At 37.0% G+C, this 25,214-nt stretch overlaps 1 protein-coding gene across 4 annotated transcripts in view; it reads right to left on the minus strand.

Moving 5' to 3' along the window:
• The window catches only part of KCNJ16 (potassium inwardly rectifying channel subfamily J member 16), a 171,043-nt gene that overhangs the window by 129,778 nt on the left and 16,051 nt on the right, over positions 1–25,214 (minus strand). For 2 of the 4 annotated variants that reach the window (XM_073005085.1, XM_008011963.3), the window contains 2 exons: positions 21,618–21,719; positions 9,617–9,788 (listed from right to left, as the gene is read on the minus strand). The gene's annotated coding sequence lies outside the window, so the exon portion shown is untranslated. Of the gene's footprint in view, positions 1–9,616; positions 9,789–19,416; positions 19,576–20,528; positions 20,663–21,617; positions 21,720–25,214 lie in introns of those variants that run through there. The other 2 variants (XR_012088850.1, XR_501003.3) reach the window with 2 other exon arrangements.

Below are 25,214 nucleotides of genomic sequence, written 5' to 3' on the forward strand. Positions count from 1 at the left end.
GGAAGCAAGGAAGGAAGCAAGGAAGGAAGCAAGGAAGGAAATAAATGAAGCCTAGCATTCCTCTGCTCTTCCTAGCATCAACTTCTCCTCAGTTTTCTTAGAAATGATTGTAAACATTAGTTGTAGCTATTTTACTGGATTTCAATTCCAGTTACAAAATGAAATATTGTGGATGAAATCTTTGGTGTTTCTATTCATATATCTTTCTTTATTTAAAAATTTACATATAGTAAAATTCACTCTCTGTGGTTTACAGATCCACGGGATTTGATTCACAATGGTTTTAGCACTTCCAAAAATCCCACACATTCTCCTTTGTCAGTCAACTCGTCCTCCATTCCAAATCCCAGGCAACCATTGATCTGTTCTTTCCTCATCATTTTTTTGCCGTTTCCAGAATGTCATATAAATTGAATCATTCGTATACATGTAGCTTCTTGGGTCTATTTTGCTTCACTTAGAAGAAAGCATTTGGGATTCACCCCTGTTGCTTAGTCAGTTAATTTAATTGCATGGATATCCCATGATTTGTTTATCCATTCAACAATTGAAAAACATTTGGTGAGAATGATGGTTTCCAGCTTCATCCATGTCTCTACAAAGGACATGAACTCATCCTTTTTTATGACTGCATAGTATTCCATGGTGTTTATGTGCCACATTTACTTAATCCAGTCTATCATTGATGGACATTTGGGTTGGTTCCAAGTCTTTACTATTGTAAATAGTGCCACAATAAACATACATGTGCATGTGTCTTTATGTCAGCATGATTTATAATCCTTTGGGTATGTACCCAGGGATGGGATGGCTGGGTCAAATGATATTTCTAGTTCTGGATCCTTGAGGAATCGCCACACTGTCTTCCACAATGGTTAAACTAGTTTACAGTCCCACCAGCAGTGTAAAAGTGTTCCTATTTCTCCACATCCTCTCCAGCACCTGTTGTTCCCTGACTTTTTAATGATCACCATTCTAACTGGTGTGAGATGGTATCTCATTGTGGTTTTGATTTGCATTTCTCTGATGGTGAGTGATGATAAGCATTTTTTCATGTGTCTGTTGGCTGCATAAATGTCTTCTTTTGAGAAGTGGCTGTTCATATCCTTCACCCACTTTTTGATGGGGTTGTTTGTTTTTTTCTTGTAAATTTGTTTGAGTTCCTTGTAGATTCTGGATATTAGCCCTTTGTCAGATGAGTAGATTCTAAAAATTTTCTCCCATTCTGTAGGTTGCCTGTTCACTCTGATGGTAGTTTCTTTTGCTGTGCAGAAGCTATTTAGTTTAATTAGATCTCATTTGTCAATTCTGGCTTTTGTTGCCATTGTTTTTGGTGTTTTAGACATGAAGTCCTTGCCCATGCCTATGTCCTGAATGATATTGCCTAGGTTTTCTTCTAGGGTTTTTATAGTTTTAGGTCTGGGTTCCTTTGGTTTAGTCCCTCTTCTGGCCCTCTTCCCTCTTCTGGCCCCTGTGAGCAATCTGCCTATCTCACCAACAACCCAGTCAGATCTCTCTTATTTTCCTGTGCTCTAGAGTAAACTGTCTCAAATTTTTAAAATTTGCATCCTTTTTGGTATCAAGTCTGCAAATAGTTTGTTTAAAAGCCAGGCCATTATTTGGAAAAATAAACTCAAAGTTACCATGCTGTTCATAGCAGCATTTTCTTAATACGTGAAGAGCAGCAATAATCAAAATGAGAAGGATGAAGACTTTAAGAAAATGGAATAGTTTTAAAGCACCAAACACTATCACAGGGCACTTAGGGTATTAAAATTTCCATCCAACACAGTTCATTTAATACTACCCAGTCAGTGCCACATGAATTACCCCTTCTGTTATTTTTCTTATTAAAGTTATCTCAATTAAGTCGTTTTCTCCAAACTTTGAACTTTTAAGGCAAAAGAGAAAGATAAAATCTGTGGGTTCCTTTTGTAACAAGTTATGTTCCTTCCTAATGAATTTTCCATGACATCTGTTTAGGAAAATCTCAGAAGATACCAAAATGAGATAATGATGGGGTTTTATATTTATCAAAGGCAGCCTTACCCCCATGCACAAATACACTAACTCCCCATTGCATGGTAGGACGCTTTTGTGTGCCCAGAGGCACCGTCAGTGAAAGGAAACTGGTTCTAATGAAAAAGATCTTGCTAAATCCTCCTTGCTAAAAGCTGGAGCCATATGAGCTTGACTTTTCTGATATTTCTATCAATTTGGCCTCACTTTTGTTTTTGATATATATATACACACACACACACATATATATACACATGTATACATATCAACATATATATATGAACACACACATATATTCATACATACATGTGTATGAATATATGTGTACATATATAAATACATATTTTATACACACACACACACACACAAACACTTTTGCCTTACTTGTTCTGCTTTCAGGTTGAACTTGAGAACACATTTAAGGAAGTTCTCAGCAATAAGGTATTTTCAGAGAAGGACTCTTCAGGATGCAGGAAAATGAGACTTCATTTTTGATTTTTTTTTTTTTTTTTTTTTTTTTTTTTTTTTTTTTGAGATGGAGTTTCACTCTTGTTGCTCAGGCTGGAGTGCAATGGCATGATATCGGCTCACTGCAACCTCTGTCTCCTGTGTTCAAGCAATTCTTCTGCCTCAGCCTCCCGAGTAGCTGGGATTACAGGCACGCACCACAACGCCCAGCTAATTTTTGTACTTTTAGTAGAAATGGGGCTTCGTCATGTTGGTCAGGCTGGTCTTGAACTCCTGACCTCACGTGATCCACCTGCCTCAGCCTCCCAAAGTGCTGGGATTGCAGGCGTGAGCCACTGCGCCCAGCCGAGACTTTATTTTTTGAATGTTTTATACTTGTTCTCAAGTAGTGCCTGACTCAGGCAGAGGCTTTTGTCACCAGTCATAAAGTGATGAGAACCCTTTAGGTTGAGAATACTATAACTGGCACTCTGGGAAATCGAATAGCTTTAATGAGATATGTGCTTTGCTTGCTAAGTTTTTTCAAATGCTACTTAATTTATTATTTAATAGAGAATCTGAAGATCTATAGGTCTGTAATCTAAAGAGTGATTATTAAGACACGTAGTGTCCATTTCTTTCTTTATAACCACCATAGCAGGAAATTCTTTGATCTTAATTTTAACCACAAATTCTCTGGAAATACAAATCATGCTGGTCTCTGGTAATATTTTAAGATGTTTATGTATGTATTTCCCTATTTAAGATGAGGATATATCAGAGTCACTTCAGCCTATAAGTTCATCCAGCTCTTACTGAGAATAATGTTCTTGTTTTTCCTCAATCTCTTCTCCACAATATCAGTTCCCCAGGTGCTCCCCTGTTATTTGTTTCTCTCATTCTCTAAGTGTTTTCATTTGCTCCTTGACCTTCAGTAATCTCCTTCCATTAGTTACACCAGCACATCCAAACCTATGCCTCAGGCTGTGGCATTTTACCTTCAATTCAGTCTTGATTTCCCAATTGACTAAAGACCTGAAGAACCGAGTGTTTTGCTGGTACCACAAACACTTGTAAAAATGAATTCTCCACCACCTGGCATTAAACCAGTGTCTCCTTCAGATTCATCTCTTCCTGCTAAATGATGCTCCATTGGTCCAGACACTCAGATACCCAAGCTCTTGTCTTTTGGACTCCTCTCTCAACATCTATACTCAGAAAATATCTATACACAGTTTGATTGTATTTTGTTTTCCCACAATGTATTTTACTTTAATATTTTCATTGCTGTGTACTCAGTATCATCAAGTGATATACATTAATTAATCCAGGCATTAAGTAAGAGGCTTAATTATATCAGCACTTGGCAATCCATCCACATCCCAACCATCTTAATGGCTACAAGACAAGTTTGCCAAAATTCTACTTTAACAGGTTATTTTCCTACCCCCAAACACCAAATAGTTCCATTCATATAAAGTCTAGAAAGTCAAAGTTCTGACAACTTTACTCAAGGCTCAAGGAAGGTTGACCTGTACTTTTTCAAGGCTTGTATCTTGCTACTTCCTTATATGCACCCCATACCCCAGCAAAACTTTTGCTTTCAAATCCCCAGCATGGCATATTTTCAGCTGCCATACCTTTGTCTATATTCTGTCCATCTACAATTGTTGTCCAACTTAGTCACCTAAGGAAATCTAATCTTTCCCTTTAGAATGTGTGCTCCACTTTGATGTACATTAGAATAAACTAAAATGATTGTTAACAATTCAGATTTTCTTACCCAATCTCAGAATTTTGATTGAAAAAGTTAGAGGAAGGACCCAAGAGTCTACATTTTTAACAAATCCACTTGAGTGATTCTCATACAGATGGTCATGGGACCAAAAACATTTGAAAAACATTGTAAGGACCAAAAATATGGACTGTTTAAAGTTTTCTTAGATTACTGGTTACTGGTTAAAAACTATTTCTTTTTTTAGGAATACATCAAGCATCTTTATTACATCTAAAAGGAAGTGAATTCACTACCAGACAGCAGCCTGAATTAGCATATTGATTCCATCCCGAATTAATTAACTAAGGTCTGTGACACTCTTTTGTAGTCTGTAAAATGTAGTAAATAATAGTACCCGCTTAATAACATTGTTTTAAGCTATGAGAAGCACTTGGCCTGCGTCTGGCACAGAGAAAAAATTACATATTAACTATTTTTGCATTTCTTACCATAGGTTCCTAGACACAAAATATTTTTATGGCTTTGGATTATAATCCTGGCCTCCCTTTTCAGTCCCTGTCAAACATCAGGTTTATTTTTGAACACGCCCTTTCTCCTTAACCAATCATAAAAGTTCCCACAAAGTGGTGATGATGTTTATAGAGTGTGCATTGAAGAAAAAAAAAAAAAACTCAGGTCAGGTGTGATAGCTTACACCTGTAATCCCAGCACTTTGGGAGGTCCTAAGTAACTAATTGAGTTCTGGTGGAGGTAAGTAGGCAAATGCATTTTCTTCATTGAAAATCAAATAAAACCAAGTGTACAAAGTACAGCTTAAAACTAAGGATCCCTATGAATAGTATCTGAGTTGGGTTCTTACCTTTATAAAACTCAGAGGAGTAGATTTTCAGGCATGACATCCTGTGTCCTACTTTTACGGTAGAACAGGAAGTAGACTAACAGAGAGGAACTCTATGGGGCCCATGAGCTGGCAAACAAACAAACAAAATGACTCTATGTCTAGGAATGGTATTCATACTCCAAAGTCCTTGGTCCATCCAGGATATCTTGTGTCTGTAATGTCAAAACTAATAAGAGAAAGGAATGAAGACAAAGTCCAGAAGTCTGACAGCTGCTTATTTCCTATTGGAAGCCATGATAACTCATGCCTGTGTGATTAAAACAAATGGTTGAGACATCTCAATGATGTCCTATGGATCAGACAGCAGTGACCAAATATTGATACCAGAATACAATGAAATAGTCCTATAAACCAGCCATACCAAGATTTCAAAATTACTGATTTAATCCCGTATATTTTCCCAATTGTCAACACTCAACATTGGATACCCAGCCAAACGTCTTTTTGGTTATCTTTAAAAATCAAACACTTTATACTTCCCTGAGTGTTTGTTCCATAATCTCACATGTTTTTACTTAGATTTTCCTGATAGAGTGCCTATTTTTTAAAATCTTAGCTTTATCCAATATTCATACTTATCTTTTTCCATCACATTGCAGTAACTCTCCATCAGTGTTGTAAAATTTGCTTCTGCATTGTTGCTTTTTCTACCACAGATGTATATTAAGACATTACTAAATTCAGAAATTAACTCTGAGATCCTGTTGCAAATGTACCCATCTTGCTGCTTTTGACCCCATACACATCTTTTGGCTAAGAGTAAGAGGGAAAGAAGAAAACCAATGCTCTTATTCATTCCAGAATAAACAATATTTATAATCCCAGACCTGTGGGAAGCATTTCCAAGAAATACGGATCATCACATTGGCTCTCATTACCAGAACTGTGCAAGGCAAAGGAAGCCCCTCAAAACACACTGAATTATCAAATGGGAAAAAGGTCACATTTACTGGCAAAGAGTCATTCTTTTCCTCACTCATTCAACAACCATGTTTTGATTATACCTTATGAACAAACTGCTGTGCTCGTATAACATTAACTCTTTGGGTGGCATATCTGTCAGTGTCCCAGCAAGGAAAGAAAAAGGCCATACTCAACGGACTTGAGGAAGATTTAATAAAGAAACCACTAGCAAAATTATGGGAAGAGTTCAGAGAAATCAAAAACAAGAGGCAAAAACTACAACACAGTGGTAGCCTAGGGCTAGTAATACCGAAATTGTTATTATCCCTAGGCCTAAATGACAAAGGAAGAGAGATGTTACTGGATCCTGGCAGGAGAGACTCCTGTAGAGGAACTGCCATAAAGAGAAGATAATGTTCGGGAGAGGGACACAGGCAGCCTCAGTTGACCCCACAGAGAGAGGCTTAGGGGTTAGACAAAGTGACCTTACTCTTCTCTCTTCAATTGTAGGCTCCCACGGCTGAACACAACTGGGTTTCAGAAGACTTAATGGAGCCTGTACAGGTCAGCCTTCCAGGGTGCAGAGCAAGATGGAGAGTGATAGAGTAGATACAGAAGAGCAATCCCAAGATAGCTCACCCAGAGGACAACACTCACTCTGACTACCCAACTTCATTGAAACTAAAAGAAACTTCATCTTGCTTTAGAGGAAAATAATCTTGGCCAGATATCCAGTTTGGGCTGATAAATAGACTGCTGTGTATATTTTACACTTTGCAGAGATGTGGCAGATACCTAAAATCTGTGTTTAATGAACTGAATAAAAATACTCTGATGTATATATTTAACTTCCAGATACCTAATAATGAATAGTGTGGTGCACAGATTCTAAGGAAGCCCCCATGATCCCTGCTTCCAGGTGTCCATGCCTTTGTGAAATCTGCTCCTCTTGAGTGTAGGCAGGATCTGAGACTAGCCTCTAACCCATAAAATTGCAAAGGTAATAGGCTGTCACTACTGTGATTATGTCATTCATATAATAAAGGTGCTGATGTCACTCCTGTGATTATATTGCGTTACATAAAGCTGCCCTGCTAGCAGGCTCATACTGGAGACTTTCTCTCTTGCTGGCTTTGAAGGAATGACCTGCCTTGATGTGAGAGGTTTGGGGAGAGAGCCACGTGGCAGGGAACTGTGGGCAGCCTCTTGGAACTCCTGGCTAACAGTCAGCACAAAGCCAGAAACCTCAGTTTATAACCATAAAATGATGAATCCTGCCAACAACCTGAGTGGGTCTTATAGTGGATCCATCCCCCAGTCAAGTTTTCAGATGAGAACCCAGCTCTGGCCAAGAGCCTTTGCTGTTGTTCTTGGAATTCATTGTGGGGCTTTTTTTTCGGTTTTATGGAGACGTAGTTGACAAATTAAATTGTAAAAATTTAAAATATACAATGTGATGATCGGATATATAGAAATACTGTGATAGGATTACTACAATTAAGTTAATTAACTGTGTTAGGCTATTCTTGCATTGTTGTAAAGAAATAACTGAGGGCTGGGCATGGTGGCACATGCCTGTAATCCCAATACTTTTAGGGGGCCGAGGTGAGCACATTACTTGAGGTCAGGAGTTCGAGATTAGCCTGGCAACCCCATCTCTACTAAAAATACAAAAAAAAAAAAAAAAAAAAAATAGCCAGGTATGGTGGTGGGCACCTGTAATCCCAGCTACTCGGGAGGGTAAGGCAGGTTTCACTTGAACCTGGAAGGTAGAGGTTGCAGTGAGCCAAGATTGTGCCATGCACTCCAGATCAGAGACAGAGTGAGATTCCATCTAAAAAAAAAAAAGAAAAAGAAAAAGAAAAAGAAAAGAAATAGCTGAGACTTGATAATTTATAAAGAGAAGAGGTTTAATTTGCTCACAGTTCTGCAGGCTCTACAAGAATGACATTGGCATCTGCTCAGCTTCTGGGGAGGCCTCCGGGAACTTTTACTCAAGGCTGAAGGCAAAGCTGAAACAGGCACATCTCATGGCCAGAGCAGGAACAAGAGAGACAATGTGTAGGGGAAGATGCCACACACTTTCAAACCACCGATCTCATGAGAAATGAGAACTCACTCACTATCGTAAGGACAGTACGAAACACCTCTAGCACTGAGGATCACAATTCAACATGAAATTTGGTGGGAACATATATTCAAAATAACACATCCATCACCTCACATAGTTACCGTGTGTGTGTGTGTGTGTGTGTGTGTATGTGTAGCGAGAACATTTAAGATCTACAATTTTAGCAAATTTCAAGTATAGGATACAGTATTAACTATAGTTACCATGCTATACATCAGGGATGTAGAACTTAGTTATATCTGAAAGTTCGTACCCTGTGACCAACATCTCCTCATTTCCCCACCCCCACCCCCGGCAACCACCATTCTACTTTTTATTTCTTTGAGTTTGACTTTTTTAGATTTCACATATAAATGAGATCATACAGTATTTTTCTTTCTCTGCTTGACTTATTTCACTAAGCATAATGCCCTCAAGTTTCATCCATGTTGTTGCAAATGGCAGAATTTCCTTTTTGTTCAATCTGGCAGACACCTCGATTCTAGATGGATCCTTTCCAAAAGACCCAGCTAAGCCACACCTAGACCCCTTACCTACAGAACCTGTGAGATAATAAATGTGTCTTGTTTTAAGTCATAAAGTTTGGTAATTTGTTATGTAACAATAGAAACTAATATAAATATTTCATTTTTCCATATTGCATTATTGAACCCCTTATAATTAATATTCTCTCACATTCCTAGAACTGGGACTTGTGGCTCAGGTATTATTTTATTCAATATCTATGTAGGACTTTACCACTTACAAACTATTTTCCTAAGTCTTAAATCAACTGTTCATTGAGATAAGCCCATATTATTAGTCTCAGATAAAGGATAAAGAAACAGAGGCTGTGAAGTTTGAACTGACGTACCCAAGGTTAAATACTAAATGGCAAATTTTGGCTTTTGTCCCTTGACCTCTGACTACAATTCCCAGTTTCTTCCACTCTGCTGCACTGCCTTTTTAAATTTAGTTCCAGATGATTAAAATAGTGCTAACAAGCCACACCTTCAGTCCTTAGAAGGACCAGCTGCATTAATCCAGCTCCTCAGAATGGCAAAATGCCTTCTCTTCCTCTCAAAAATAGGTATGTTACTGGCTACACGATGAAAATTATCTGCCAGTAGGAAAATTCCCATGGAAAATTCAAAGTCTCCTTTGGTTAATCATGGCTCAGCAGCGCATCCTTACCTAAAAATCACGGTTTGAATTGCAGTTAGGAGTGTTACTAGAAGCAGCAGCAGCAGCAAAGACATAAGCTAACATTCAGAAACACTTACTGCATAGTCTACCCAAGCTTAATTGTTTATTCCTTAAAATAGCCGAAAATGAAAGGACTTTGGCAAAATCCCTTATGATAAAAGCCCAGACTCAAAACCTTATTAGAGATCAAAGCAGATGGCAATATTAGTTAACAGATTTTTTTTTTTTTTTTTGTAAACTGCTCTCTGCTTAAAAAAATGTTTAAAAGTAATGCAAAAGACCTACAATTTACCTCTTTGTGAATGGCCAGCGGTGGAATTCTATCTGTGAGGTCTGCTGTTGGTTTGATCCAAAGAACATTGAATGGCAAATGGCGTACATGACAATCTCTTTTGAAATGGAGCACAGCGTTTTCTACGATGGAGATCAAAGGTGCTCGTACAACAAGTCATCAAAGTGGGCACCTGTAATAATATAAAAAAGAGTGATTGAAGTTTTCCCACCCTTGCGTTTCACATTAGTCCATTTGAATAGTCATCATTAACATTTCTCCCCATATTTGTCTCTTTACTTAGACCTATCAGTATCATTAGAGCTATGAGAGCTTAAGAATAATTTTATAACAAATAAGATTGTTTAATGTTGCCAAACATTTAATAAGCTTTTAGAAAATATTCTGGGCCGGGCGCAGTGGCTCACGCCTTAGTCCCAGCACTTTGGGAGGCCGAGGCGGGTGTATCACGAGGTCAGGAGTTCGAGACCAGCCTGACCAACACGGTGAAACCCCGTCTCTACTAAAAATACAAAAATTAGCCAGGCATGGTGGCGGGCACCTGTAATCCCAGCTACTCGGGAGGCTGAGGCAGGAGAATTGCTTGAACCCGGAAGGCAGATGTTGCAGTGAACCGAGATCATGCTATTGCACTCCAGCCTGGGTGACAGAGCGAGACTCCGTCTCAAAAAAAAAAAAAAAAAAAGAAAGAAAAGAAAATATTCTGTTTTAGTTTGGCTCAAAATTTGGCCCAAGATGAGAGAATTTGTTTGATTGTTGGTTGCTTGTTTTTCTGAACCTACATTTTAAAAGATAGCAGCTTTGGAAATAAAGTTTGATCCTATGATTCAATCTTAGAATGCTCTTGCTGTGTGTCTGTGTGTCTTTTATCAGGGCCCTTGATTAGAAAGAGAAGAGAATGGAGCCCTTTTTGTTCCATCTCTCCCTGTTATTATATTCATTATGAATCTTTCCCTTTCTTTCTGCCAATTAGGACCGGTCCCAATATGGCGGGACCTCCAGAGTACTACCGCTGTCTCTCATGCACGACTCTTTCCAGAAATCCCTTGACTTGAAATTCAATCCTTTTTTTAAAATGAGAAAATACAGTACCACTGAATCCCAAAGCATTTATATTTAAAGCTTCCATGACCTAAAGCCTTATCAAGAGAAAATGAGAATGATACTATTTTTACCCCTACCTAAACACATAAGCTCACGGCATGCCAAATATTTTAAATATTTAGCCCTTGTTTCTTGACCTCGTGCAGAGTAGCTTCTTATCATAGTGTCACTTCAGGAGAATCAGGCAGAGGGACTTGGGTTCTAGTCCTGACTTCACATTTACAAACTCTGAACAAAATTCAATATATTATATATTATGTACCTCTTTTAAGGCTGTTTTCTAATCTATAAAATAGTAATAATAATCATGGCTTCTTGAGGCTGCTGTAAGGGTTGAATGAATAGTATAGAAGGCCTTAACCCATCATCTGAGACATGGGGAGTCATTTAAAGGTGTTATTATTTCATGACTGAAAATAGCATATTTTTCTCCAGTTGCCTTGTTCAAGTATTCCGTGAGTTCCCTTTGGTTTTCCCTCTTTCTTATTTGACTAACTTTGCTATAAACATCTGGACACTGTATCTGAATTGTACAAAGGAAAGGCAAAGAATTGAAAAGGGACCAATTTATTCTAGTCATAAATTTACTTTGGAAATTAGGTTTATCTTCATTGATTAATGATGCGGGTTCAGGACACACTACTCTAAAATACGTCACCTTGACACTTGAGAAGACTGTAGAAGTAAGATCTCTCTGACCTTCTCCCAGTCCTTCCCCTTTGCAGGAGGTCATAAAAACTAGGAAGAGTTTGTCAGAGCTCAGAAACCAATACCCCCAAAATATGCCATTTTTATGTTTATAGAGCACCCTTGATGTAACTAACTCCATTTTAGAAAAAGTTTCCATTTTATATTTCATAGGACACTTTGCCTTCAAGGGTAAGATATTTTGCTTAATAAACAAAAAAATAAAGACTGCATCTAACCACAAGGGTAAGATGTTTTGCTTAATAATCAAAAAAATAAAGACTGCATCTAACCAGATAAGGACACAAACCAAGTACACTCTTCCACAATCAGTTCTCACCAGAGGACTCTTTAACCATAAAGGAGCATGCCTTCAGCAGCTCAGATAGGCCATCTTAACTGACACCACCTTCCAGTAACTTGTGCTAAGAACTCAGCATCTGCCACCAAAGACTCTGCCATATCAAAGACTCATCCTTGCAATATCCAGGGACTTTCAGGCCCAAACCAGGACTCCTTTTACTGCTTTGCTCCCCCTGGATCGGTTCATTAATGCTTTCTCCTCTTTTTCCTTTTGATGTTAAATATTACTTTTTTGTTGTGGAATGTTTAATCTATAACATTTACACAAGTATACTATTATGTATGGTTTGCAATATTGACAGACTTGTGGAGTGGCCTGAGCCTGTGTGTCTGCAGTACTGACTACTAAGTGAACGGGAAGTACTAAAACCTCCGGGAGAACTCATTGTAACTCATGACTTTTGTGATTGAAACAGTGTTAATAAAAGCCTGACATTGTCAAAAGACACAAATATGTGTAGAACTGGTTATCTCTAACCTTTCACTGCTCATGACAGACATGCTGAAATGAAGAAGTTTCAAGGTCTCTCTGACAAACTTCCCTCCATACCATCCCTCTCACAGAAGATGAAGTCTCCTTTATCTGCCTGAGATCCAGACCCACCAAGCAGAATAATTGTTTTTTCTTCCTCTCCTTGTTATCTCACTACCTATTGCAGAAAAGACCAAGAATGTAACTGCACCTGAGCAGATCCTTTGACACGTATAATGATGGTCTCCAAGAATTATTAAAATTCCAAAGAGAACTACTACTTATAAGTTAATATCTTTTCCTGGATCCATTCATTCTCCCTAGTAATTCTTTCAACAGAATTCTTCTTCTCTCCCCTCCCATAATGTTTTTTTAGGATCCAAGCCCCCATTCTTTCTGTAGCCTCAAGATGGTATACACAATTTTCCACTTCATTGGGAGGTAAGATCTTTATTCTGAAGTCTCTCATGCACACATTAAATAAATTCGTATGTATTTTCTCCTATTACTCAATCTACCTTATGTCAGTGATTTTTCAGCAAACCTTTTGGGGACCAAGGGCCTTGGCTTCCATAGTTATGGTGCCTTGGGCAAAATCACCAAAGTCTTTCTGTTCTTCTGGAAGCCTCAGTAAAAAGACCCAGGAACTTAAGAAGCCAGCAAAAGGGGTAAGAATTTCTTACCAGCTATGGTCCTGCTCTCTCTTTTGGTCAGTCCAGTAGAGTAGATGGTAAAAATTACTGTTTCTCTCCTCTGCAAGGTTTTTATTACTGGGTAAAAGGGGCCTGTGTGACTAGTCTTGGGGTATAGCAACTCTAGAGTACTTTTTGGCATTTTGTGATATGAATATTTATATTGTTTGATCTCTTTCTTTCAAGAAATATTTTTGTTTGTCTTTATGTGTTCTGTCATAAAGAGGGGTACTGGTTGAGGTTCCCTCTCCTCTTGTTTGTGTCCTTGAGAACTCGACCTGTGATCAAGTGAGCTCTTTCTCTCTTGGTTCCCACCATCCGTGGGGCATGATTTCTGGGTCAGGTCAGATGGCCAGTCTGAAAATGGCTGGGAATCCAAGACTTTTTCTGTTTCAAATGTGTCAAGCTTGTCATAAGAAGTGCCATTCATAAGCAGCTTTTGTCATCTTGACCTGTGCTGCCTGGTTAGTGCTGAGCAAGTCAATCCCAGAAGGGCCTACCCAATGTGACAGATTAACTGGTCTGTGACTCATAGCCCCCAACAAATTTGGGGGTTACAGGAGGCAAATACTATTTTTAACTGTCTATAGCAAAAAGAGTCTTTCACTATCTCAGCCTATTTCTGGGAAAATGGGGGAATCTTTGATCTTTGGAATCACTTCTTGTCTAAGAAAGGGTGTTGGATTGAGTTGCTATTGGAACTAAATACATCATTGAAAATTCAATGGCCAAAAGATCCATTCCTTAAATTAGACTCCTAAAAAATGAGAAATAAAATAAAATAAAATTTTAGAGATCCCTTATTCCAAACAATAGGAAGTTGGTATTAAAAGAATCATATTAATGTCATGGCAAACCTTAAAAATTATTTCAACTAAAGAGCAAAATCTGAGATAAAACAAAGTTACACTCACGCAGGCCACTTTGGATTCCATGCAACATTCACAGTGGACACTGCTCATTTTGTAGTCTGTTGATTACAATTCCCACTGTGGCTTAGGTTAGCTTTCTGCTCAGGGAATTGCTCCCTCTTGGTTTGATATTTGTGTGACTCTTGGGATACCAATTCATTACTAATCTTTTTCCCTTCCTTGGACAGTATTTGATTTCCTGTCTTCTTCCATCTGTGGGAGGTACACAAGGTTTTGGGGTCTTTGTGTGTAGATGAACGGCTGAGAAGCTGAGAACCTAGAGAAGATGGTTGGACAGACATATGAGTTGTACTCCATTTTTAGCTGGTGAAACCCTCCTTTATTTAAGCTGTCTTTAGAATGGTTCTGGATTTTGTGCAAAGGCCATAAATATCAGCTGATTGTCTTGGCTAAAAACTGATAATAGGATACTTGAAAAGATGTTTTAAAGAATTTTAAGGTTAAAACTCAACTTAATTAAAAGCTAATATCCACGCTATATATTATATAGTGTACTATATATATAGGATATATATACGTATATACAATTATATATAATTAAAAGCTGATATCCAAGCCAAGTCACATATATGTGTGTATATGTATATTTTACACACACATATACACACCCCCACACACACATATATATAAATACACACATATTTTTAAGGATTTTCTGCTTTTCTCTTTAAATTCTGTTTCTGGGAATTTTTTTTTTTTTTTTTTTTTTTTTTTTTTTTTTGGTGAATAAAACTCTCCGCCTCCCACCCCCAAAACAAAAACAAAAACAAAAACATGTGTTTGTATGTTTGTCTGTTTAAGTGCTGCTAATAAAGACATACCCAAGACTGGGTAATTTATTAAGGAAAGAGGTTTAATGAACTCACAGTTCCACATGGCTGGGGAGGCCTCATAATCATAGTGGAAGGCAAATGAGGAGTAAAGTCACATCTTACATGGTGGCAGGCAAGAGAGAGCTTGTATGGGGAAGTCCCATTTATAAAACCATCAGACTCATAAGACTTATTCACTACCATGAGTACAGTATGGGGGAAGCTGCCCCCATGATCCAGTTATCTCCACCTGGCCCCACCCTTGACACATGGGGATTATTACAATTCAAGGTGAGATTTGGGTGGGGAGAAAACCAAACCATATCATTCAGCCCCTGGACCCTCCCGAATCTCATGTTCTCACATTTAAAACCAATCATGCCTTCCCAGCAGCCCCGCAAAGTCTTAACTCATTTCAGTATTAACTCAAAAGTTCACAGTCCAAAGTATCATCAGAGACAAGGCAAGTCCCTTCCACTTATGAGTCTGTAAAATCAAAAGGAAGTGAGTTACTTCCTAGATATAATGGGGGTACAGGCAGTGGGTAAATATACCTGTTCCAAATGGGAGAAATTGGCCAAAACAAAAGGGCTACAGACTTCGTGCAAGTATGAAATCCTAAAGGGCAGTCATTAAATCTTAAAGCTCCAAAATGATCTGCTTTGACTTCATATCTCACATCCAGGTCATGCTGATACAAGAGGTGGGCTCCCACAGCCTTGGGCAGTTCCTCCCCTGTGGCTTTGCAGGGTACAGCCCCCATCCTGGCTGCTTTCAGGGGCTAGTGTTGAGTGTCTGCAGCTTTTCCAGGAGCATAATGCAAGCTGTTGGTGGATCTACCATTCTGGAGTATGGAGGATGGCGGCCCTCTTCTCACAGCTCTACAAGGCAGTGCCCCACTGGGGACTCTCTTTGGGGCCTCCAACCCAACATTTCTCTTCCATACTGCCCTAGCAGAGGTTCTTCATGAGGGCCCCAACTCTGCAGCAAACTTCTGCTTGGATATCCAGATGAGAGGCATGCAATGCATATAATCATCACATCAGGGTAAATGGAGTATTCATCTCCTTAAGCATTTATCCTTTGTGTTACAAACAATCCAATTATATTCTTTTAGTTATTTGAAAATGTACAATTAAATTATTTTGACTATAGTAACCCTGTTTTGCTATCAAATACCAGGTATTATTCATTCTTTTTTTTTTTTTTTTTTTTTTTTTAACCCATTAGCTATCTTCATCTTCCCTACCAACCCCAACTACACTTCCCAGCCTCTGGTAACCATCTCTCTACACTCTATGTATGCAAATTCAATCATTTTAAATTTTAGCTCTCACAAATAAGTGAGAACATGTGATCTTTGTCTTTCTATACCTGGCTTATTCCACTTAACATAATGATCTCTGGTTCCATCCATGTTGTTGCAAATGACAGGATCTCATGCTTTTCCATGGCTAAATAATACTCCATTTTGTGTAAGTACCACACACACTTTCTTTATCCATTCATCTGTTGATTGACACTGATATTGCCTCCAAATCTTGACTATTTTGAATGGTGTTTCAGCTAATATGGGAGTGCAGGTGTCTCTTCAATATATTGATTTCCCTTCTTTTGATCATATACCTAGGGATTGTATTGCTGGATCATATGGCAGCTCTATTTTTAGTTTTTTGAGGAAGCTCCAAACTATTCTTCAGAGTGGTTATACTAATCTATATTCCCCCAGTGTACCAGTGTTCACTTTTCTCCACATCCTCTCCAGCATTTGTTATTGCCTGTCTTTTGGATATGGACAAGTGGGGTCAAATCAAGTTTAAAAGCTTCTGCAGAATGAAGGGAACAATAAACAAAGTGAAAAGACAATGTGCAGAGTGGGAGAAATTATTCGCAAACTACTCATCTGATGAAGGATTAATAATTAGAATATATAAGCAGCCCAAACAATTTTACAGGAAAAAATCTAATAATTTGATTTAAAAATGGGCAGAAGATTTGAATAGACATTGCTCAAAAGAAGACATACAAATGTCAAACAGGCATATGAAAAGGCATTCAATATCATTGATTATCAAAGAAAAGCAAATCAAAACTAAAATGAGATATCATCTCTCCCCAGTTCAAATCATTTGCTCATTTTGTTTATAAATTTTCTAATTTAATTGCTTTTTTAAATTAGTCAAGTGCAGTAGTGAGAAGGGGGAAGAGCAGAACAAGAAGTAAGATCTGTAACGAACTGTGAACAATCAATTGAGATACTTCGCTATCTTCAGACTGCCCTGCTTATTTTTCTTTTAATGTTCAGTTTGAGAGTTCTTTGTGTATTCCAAGTAGAAGCCCTATGTTGAATCTTGTGATTTGCAAACATTTCCCTCTAGTCTGTAGATTAACTTTAGATTAAATTTTCATTCTCTAAATGTAGCCTTTCACAGAGCAAAAGTTTTTAATTTTTGTAAAGTCCAATAGAGTAATTATATTCTCTTATGAGTTGTGCTTTTGGTGTCATATCTAAGAACTTCTCATCTAGCCCTACTTCCTAAAATTTTTCTTGTTTTATACTAAAGTCTTTTAGTTTTATATTTTATATTTAAAACTATACTACACTTTGAATTACTTTTTGAATGAAGTAGTAGGTTTAGGTTGAGATTAAATTATTTGCCCTTGGATATCTAATTGCTTTAACATCATCTGTTGAAAGAACTGTTCTTCCACTGAACCGCTTTTACAGCCTTTTCAAAAATCAGCTGGGTATATTTGTGTTGTTTAGTTTTGGGTTCTCTCTTCTGTTCCATTGATCTATGAGTCTATCCCCCAACCAATATCAAAATCTCTTGATTACTGTAGCCGTATAGTAAGTCTTAATGTTGGATGTAATAATCCACCCCACTTTATTCACTTTCAAAGTTATTTTACTTAGTCCATGACCTGTGCCTTGAGACATAATTTTTAAAATAAATTTTACCATATCTGCAAAAAAATTTTTTGGAATTTTGATATGAATTGAATTGCACCTGTTAATGAAGTTGAAAAGGACTGACATCTTTATTATGTTGATTCTTTCTATCCATTACAAGGTCATCTCTCCATTTATTTAAAAGTCCTTTGCATTTGTTCCTTTGGGTTCTGTAATTTTTGGCATAGAGGACCTATGTGTACATTGTTAGATTTGTACCTAATTATTTCTCTCTTTTTTGAAATAATTGTAAATAGTCTTGTATTTTTAATTGTGTTTTCCACATCTTCATTGCTAGGATATAAAAATATGATTTATTTTCGTATGTTGGTCTTGTATCCTGTGATCTTGTTAAACTTACATATTAGTTCTGGGAGTGTTTAAAAGATTGCTTGGAATTTTCTATGTATACAATTATGTCATTTGAAATAGAAACAGTTAAATTTTTTTTCTATTCAAACTGGCTATAGTTTGAATGCATCCCCCAAAGTTTTTGTGTTGGAAACTTAATCCCCAATGCAACAGCGTTAAGAAGTGGAACCTTTAAGAGGTGATTAGGTCATGAGGACTCTGAATGTATTAATGATGTATTGCAGAAGTGACTTAATTATCTCAGGAGTGGGCTCTGGATAAAAAGGATGAGTTTGGCTCCCTCATATCATCCCTTCTCCATCCCTCTCTCTCTTTCTCTCTTGTACCCTTGCCCTTTTGCCTTCTGCCATGGGATGATGCAGCAAGAAGACCCTCACCAGACGCAGGCCCCTGCACCTTGAACTTCTGAGCCTCCAAAATTGTAGGAAATAAACAATTTTCTTAATAAATTATCCAGTCTGTGGCATTCTGTTATAGCAACACAAAATTAACTAACATAAATTTCAGTGTCTTTATTTCTACTGTGTGCCTTATTGCACCAGTGAGAACTTCCAGCACTATGTGGAATGAGAGTGATGAGAGCAAACATCTTCGCCTGGTCCTGATCTTAGGGGGAACTGATTCAGATTCTCACCATTATGTATAATGATAGCTTTTGTGTTTTCTGTAAATGATCTTTATCAATTTGAGGATATATTTCCCTCTATTACTTATTTTTAGAGAGGTTCTTTAAAATTATAGATGTTGAATTTTGTCATAGATTTGATCTTCATCAGCTGATATGATCATGTGATTAGCCTGTTAATATAGTAGATTATAATGGCTTACTTTCAAATATTTAAAAGCACTGCATACCTGGAATAAATCCCAGTTGGCTATGGTGCATAATTTTTTTTACATATTTGCTGGATTCAAGTTGCTAATATTTTGTTTAGAAATGTTATGTCTAATTTCATGTTATATATAGATCTTGTACTGTCTTCCTCTTGTACTATCTTTGGTTATAATATCAAGGTAATTTTGGCCTCATATAATGACTTGGAAAGATGCTGTAAAGAATTTCTATTTTTTGGAAGATGCTGCTACATCTTCCAAAAAGAATCAGTGTAAACCCTCTTTAAATGTTCGGGAGAACTCTAAATATTGGAGTGACTTGGATCTTGGCCATAAAACCTTGATTCTTTTCTATCTACATTCTGCCCTCAGGAAATTTAACTTTAGTCTATTTTAAAATATGTTTCACCTGCCAATAAATCCCAAATTTATATCCCCAGCTCCATTCCGTTGCGCTTAGAATAAATCAAACTTTCCCAACCATAGGGTATCAAATTCCTCACTGGCCTCATTTTTAACCAGTTCTTAAGTTAGGTCCCTGTTTGTCTGCTAGGGTTGCATAACGAATGACCATAGGTTGAGTGGTTGAAACACCAGAAATTTATTTTCTCACAGCTCTGAGCAAGGCTAGAAGTCCAAGATGAGGGTGCCAGCAGGGCTGGTTTTTGTTCTGGTGAGATCTTCCTTCCTGCTTTGCATATGGCCTCCTTCTCACTGTGTCCTCACATGGTCTTTTCTCTATGCATGAAGAGAGAGAGAGAGAGAGAGAGAGAGAGAGAGAGAGAGAGAGAGAGAGAGAGAGAGATCTGGTGTCTTTTCTTATAAGAACACCCATCATATCATATTAGTGCCCTGCTCTTAGTCTTCTTTTAATCTTAGTTACCTCCTTAAAGGCCATATCTCTAATGCAGTAACAGTGGGGATTAGGGCTTCAACATATACATTTTTAAGAAACACAGTACAGTCCCTAGCAGGACCTACTCTTACTTCCTAGAGTCTATACACCTTGATTTTCTTCTCTAAATCAAGGACACCCAGCTCATTCCTGTCTTAGGAATATGATTTTGTGATTGCAATTCCTGAAGCTGTCTTTCCCTGAATCAACATGTTTGGATCATTTTTATTTATTATATCTCAGCTCAAATGGAATCTCTCTAGTGAGTATCATGCCCTGACAGCCCAAGCCAAAGTTTTCTCTACATCTTGGTCATTGTTTTCTATCCCATTGCCTTGTTTAATTTTCCTTATATAACTTACTGCGATCTAAATTATCTTTTTCTCTTTATTGGTTTACATTCTTTGTGCCTCTGTCTCTAACACTAAGATATAAGCTTCATGAGGACAAGAACTGTTTCTTTGGTTCACCTCTATATTCTGTGTCCCTTGTCCCATTTCTGGTACATGGTAAAGGACAAAAAAAAAAAATTTGATAAAGTTTGAATGAGTGGGTTTGATGTAGTTAATGCAGGCATCTTGCATGGGACCTATTCAATATATGGGTTTCAATGTGCTTCATGGTCTTACAAAGTCCCGAGAAATGAGCCATGAATAAGAACCTCTGGCTTGTATTTATATTTTCAAAAAGATTAGTGAAAATAACTTTATAATTTGTTGATTGTAGAAAATACATCTAAGGACTTTAAATTCCTATTTCCTAGGGTTCAAGGGGAAAAAATGATAGCAATACTAACCATCTTAATTTCCTCTAGTTTCCCAGATCAGAAATGAAGACAAATAGCACAACTTCATTCTTTGGATTCTTCCTTTCTAATTTATCATCCAGAAAGTGCAAAGGACAATGGATATTCATCTCCACATATACAATCTAAACAGTGCATGTGAAAGGAGAAGAGAAGAAAAATATATACATATACCACATTATTTTCAAAAAGGAATCGTATTCCTTACCCACAGAGTGTCCTCCATTGTGAATTTTATGATTAATCATCCATGCACCTGAATGTAATTGACTTTGTTAGTACTTTACTTATATTTCGCTTCCCTTTACCTGCAAGATAGTTGTTAATGGATGAAATTTGCTCTAAGTGAGGTGATAGGGCTTCAATCTTTGAATAAAATTGGGATTCATAGGAAATTTACATTTGCATCTTTCAGAGTTATCAAATAGTCAGGGGCTTGTAAAGAGCACAGAATGTCACTTAGATTGAAGTCAAAAAAATAGCTTATTTTTCTTATGCTGCATAAGAGATTTAAACTTTTAAGAGATTATCTACATGAGAAGCTTTGGTAAAAATTTCAATGCTTTCTTGAAAACACATGATCAGAAATGCTGAGGAAAGATACAAAATCTTTGCTGGGTGTTCATTTTCAGGTTATTAAACTCTTAAATCATGTATTTTTAAATGATTTATGTTTGTGGAAATTTCAGTAATGAAATAAAATTCAGAAACATCTGCTTCAACAAGCACATTCTCCTGAATTCAGAAAACTGAAATAATTCGTGAGCCAAGTCTATGTTCACATATTTTCTATTTCAAATGTAAATTAAATATAACACTTGGGAGATTATGAAGAATATAATTTGGCCCGGAGAAAGTGGCTGCCTCAATTGAACATTCTTTCTTAGACTGAAGCTGCGTCCATGTTCCTCGGTAGGCACCCAGAACAACTCAGGTCACTGTGTGATTTCCTAAAATCAGGAGATCTTTTGCATGGCATGCTCCCTCAGAGTGAATAATGGTTGGCTTCTGGAGCTAGATGTTTTCAGGACAATTTTTTTCTAACACATCATAAAAATGCAACCCCATCTTCTTACTTACCTTAAGCACATTTCATGTCAGATTCATGGCTTTGTTTCCACATATTGCTTTCCTAACTACTTCTCCCGTGAGGGGCGAACCCTCTCCTCATGATCAATATACCTATAGCATGGAAGGAAGAAAAACAAAGGTGTTGGAAGCAGAAGATGGAAAACCCATCCTGATGAGACAGTTGTTGGCTAGTTCTTGAAGACAGCTGTACATAAGACTGTATTACCAGCAGATATATTTTAAAATAGTGACATGATCACACATGAAGCTGGCCCAGCAAAATACTGTTCCTGCACTAAGATCCAAGATCCCCTGAGTGACGTAGAAAAGGAAAGAAATTGTTTCTATCGATAATGAACAGACAGTCAACACATTAAAATAGGTTTTCAAAACATAACAGACACACAGGGTATGCTTTAAGAGTTATAAAATAGAAAAAAAAATATGTTTAAGCCAATCTTCAGTTTCTTTTAGTAGACTAATCAAAGAGCTTAGAGAATTGCATATGAATGACAAAAAACTATATATAAGAGAATATAAATATATATACAGGCATATATCCTAGATAACTAACATATTAAGCCTTAGAAGTAGTAAAGTATTATTATTTTGCAAGATTGACAATAATGATTCTGATCCAAGGGCTATTTTCCCCCCAGAGGCCATTTGACAATGTCAGGATACATTTTTGGTTGTCATGATTGAGGTGGGGCTTGGAGAAGCTACTGGCATCCAGTCAAAAGAGGCCAAGGATGCCACTAAACATTCTGCAATGCACAGGACACTCCCTCACCCACATAAAGAATATTCTGACTCAAAATGGCAATAAAGTCAAGACTGAAAAAACCTGATTTAGACATATCACTTGGGCAGACCTACAAATGGACTTTTAAGAAGTCTTAAGTCTATGGCTGAGTTTATTTAGGGGAAAATATCAGATACCTGCAGCTAAATAAAGAACACTTTTTTCCACCTCAGTTCTCAAAAAACTCAGTCAATACATTCTTGTTCCCACTGCCACATCATAAAAGATATGTTTGTTTATTGAATTTCCTAGATGAGGGAGAATAAGAAAATTTCAAGTTATCTCAATCATTTCCAGAGGACCTCAGCAACTAGGACATCATACCTCTTATCTGAGGAAAAAAAGAAGGCAAACATTTCAGGACTTTCCTTTTTTTTTTTTTTTTTTTTGGCTAAAACGGAAATGCTACAAATGCATTCACTTTCAAACTGAGATGCAAGGGCATTTTATAAGTCTTTTGAATGCCTCTCCAAATTTTTCAGGAGTTGCTACATTGAAAGGCTATAAACTTAGTTGCAATAAAATAGACATTATTTTTAATTGTTTCCTCTCAGCCTTATCACATATATGTACAAAAAAGAGTGGCATGGAAAATTATTATTTACAGTTCTGAACAGCTTTCATACTGTCATCATTCTATAATGTAAGGTGTTTCTGCATTGAAAGAAAATATACTGGGGCAGCAATGTGAGGAAAGAAAAGCTACAAACTACCAGGTGTTCTTGAAACCTTGTACAGATACTTATGCAAATAATGTGTATGTTTTGTAACTTCACTGATTCCAGGTATCATTATCCATGTGGAAGACTAGGCCAGAAGAACTTGTCTCCAACTTTGAAGGTCAGTGTTAACCTCACCACATCCAGGCTCTCTGAACATTGAGGCTGCCTAAAGAATAGTTCCAGGAACTTATCCAATTTGATTTGCTTTTCCAATATTAAATTTGAATTTTTTAACTGAACATGCCAATTCCTACAAAAAAACAGCATAAGAAAAGAAAACCAGGGTTTCTTGCACTAAATATCTGGGGATGCCAAACATGCCCATCAATGAGTTGGACCAAAAATCTCTGAGCTTGAAGCTTTGTAAATAGATAATTATTTTAGCTGGGCTGATTTTTTTTTTTTTTTTGTCTGTGAGTTCCCCTTGTTCCATCTAAACTTTTGGCATTCTAAATGTGTATTATGCAAGTTAGTTCACTTGATAATAATGACTGCACTATACATCTTATTTGACTGATTGGCTCTGTACTTAAAGAAACTGTATGAATGTTCCGTTTTCAGCCATGTATAGTCACAGTATACATTATCAGGGTGATACTCAACTGAACTGCAAATACAATCTTAGAAGTTTTACTGTTGTAAAAGATTGGGAATCACAGGAATGCAGTGATCTGAAACTATTAGCCATGGTATTATGTCTTGTTTGCTTTCATATACAAATTAAAACAAAGCAGACCAACAACTGCAAGAAGAAAATAATACGATATAAATAAATTTGGTAAACCTAGCAAACAAGTAATTTTCTATTTTTTGGCATTGTCACTTCTCTCCTTACCTTTGTTTATTACTAAAAATGATACTGTGTTCCCAATGAATTTCAGAATAAAGAACAAAGTGAGTGACGTAAAGTACAGATAATACTGTATCGTACAATATGTGAAAATTGTTTTACAATGATTGGTTTCTTTTCATTCAGACTTCAAACAAGGGCACCAAACAAGACCTTCAAGGTTCAGAACAAAGTCAGTGTTGACTGATTTTGAAAGACATACAAAATTTGAAAGACAATAAAATCAAAAGACAATAGCATTTTTTTATTACTGAAATATAAAGAAATATACAACTGAACATTCATGTTAGAAATGTTTAATCACAAAAAGATGATATTCACAGTTATTCCCATTAATTTATTTCTATGGAATCTTTGCTGTGTAATTTGTATCTTGGTTACTGATTTTCATTTGACTGAAAAATAATCAGAATACATTTTTTAAAACCACCCATTGAGGTTCTTTCACATGAGAGGCAAATAATTTAATGATGACTTTCTAGCATAAGCTGCATTCCAAGATATTTGACCTGTTACCCCACATGGGACCTGTATATTCTCCCTCAAAATATGTCTTTGGTCTCAAGACACAGTCACAGGAGCACCAGGTGAATGTGTGGGAATGGTTCATGCCAAGACACTTTCAGTCCTGGGAATGTGATCCAAATCACACACCATTAGCTGCTTGGGAGTCGCTGTCATCTTTCTGTAAGCATAATAGCAGATTCAATCTGATATTGAAACTCATGAGGCTGATAAAGCCCTTTTCTGCAGCAACATGCTAACTAGAAGAAAACAGATCAGGACTTGGGTGTAGCAACTTGAAAAGAGAAATAAAACATGTTGGGACATACTTGATTGTTTCAAAGACTTTGAACAGAAGAATTCACCCACATATTGGGTTGTAGCAGGATTAATTAGTAAAGCTGCTATAACAAAGCATACTTAGAAGAAAATGATGTATGGCAATCTCCCTCTCATTTTCCTGTTATATACACATAAAAACAGACAAAAGAGCGCAGGTGCCCCACGGTTCTAAGTGTCTTTGTTCACTTTATGCTAAAAATGTATCAGGAGGGAATGCATCCTTCATTTTCAGTTAGTTATAGTTCGTTTTTATTTTTATTTTTCATAATGGACTTTTATTAATCATCTGCTATATTTTGAATAATTTATCTCACTAAATTCATCACATAAAGGAGGAAGCCATGGATCTGACAGCTTAGGGTGACAGGCTAAGTCTTGTGTTA

This window comes from Chlorocebus sabaeus, chromosome 16 (assembly GCF_047675955.1).
Source record: "Chlorocebus sabaeus isolate Y175 chromosome 16, mChlSab1.0.hap1, whole genome shotgun sequence".
In the NCBI taxonomy this organism is placed as follows: domain Eukaryota; kingdom Metazoa; phylum Chordata; class Mammalia; order Primates; family Cercopithecidae; genus Chlorocebus; species Chlorocebus sabaeus.